This window comes from Morone saxatilis, unplaced genomic scaffold (genome assembly GCF_004916995.1).
Source record: "Morone saxatilis isolate NCDOM2014 unplaced genomic scaffold, NCSU_SB_2.0 Contig0, whole genome shotgun sequence".
Classification (NCBI taxonomy): Eukaryota; Metazoa; Chordata; class Actinopteri; family Moronidae; genus Morone; species Morone saxatilis.
In genome coordinates, this window is record NW_023339650.1 from 19699038 (window position 1) to 19699257 (window position 220).

The following is a 220-nucleotide window of genomic DNA, read 5'->3' on the forward strand; positions in this document are numbered from 1 at the left end:
GGGAATGTTGTTTTTTTATGTGAAATGAACAGTCTGGACTCTTAGGAAATCAATCTGGTTGTTTAGTCAGACCGGCAGACTCAACACACAGCTGGAATGTGGTTTTCCTGGAAGAGGCAACGCTGAAAGGACGATGCTTTGATTCCCTGCTGTGTTTCCTCTCAGGTCAGAAAGAAACCAGCCCACTGGCACAGAGGCAATAATGTGTGTGTGTGTGTGT

The 220-nt window shown here is 45.9% G+C and overlaps 1 protein-coding gene across 1 annotated transcript in view; it reads left to right on the top strand.

Moving 5' to 3' along the window:
• The window catches only part of sugct (succinyl-CoA:glutarate-CoA transferase), a 12588-nt gene that overhangs the window by 4523 nt on the left and 7845 nt on the right, over positions 1-220 (top strand). The window lies entirely within an intron of this gene.